The sequence below is a fragment of the Nestor notabilis genome, unplaced genomic scaffold (genome assembly GCF_000696875.1).
Source record: "Nestor notabilis isolate BGI_N333 unplaced genomic scaffold, ASM69687v1 scaffold19822, whole genome shotgun sequence".
Classification (NCBI taxonomy): Eukaryota; Metazoa; Chordata; class Aves; order Psittaciformes; family Psittacidae; genus Nestor; species Nestor notabilis.
The window spans coordinates 1-411 of NW_009919929.1; positions in this window are offsets into that span (position 1 = coordinate 1).

Genomic DNA, 411 nt, shown 5'->3' on the forward strand with positions numbered 1-411 from the left:
GGATGGGCATGGAGGGGACCCCAGTCAGTGCCTGAGCAGGTCCCTGTGCGACCCTGGGGACATGTGGCCCGAGCTAAAGAACACTTCCAGAGGGAACAGGGGGTCCTGGTTAGACCAGGAGAGCCAAACCCACGGGCAACACAATGTGGTCCTGCCTTCCCAGGGGGTCCCGAGCACCCCATGGAGCCACACACCAGGAAGGAGTCTGGCTCCCACTGGGCCTGAGCAGGTCCCTGTGCGACCCTGGGGACATGTGGCCCGAGCTAAAGAACACTTCCAGAGGGAACAGGGGGTCCTGGTTAGACCAGGAGAGCCAAACCCACGGGCAACACAATGTGGTCCTGCCTTCCCAGGGGGTCCCGAGCACCCCATGGAGCCACACACCAGGAAGGAGTCTGGCTCCCACTGGGC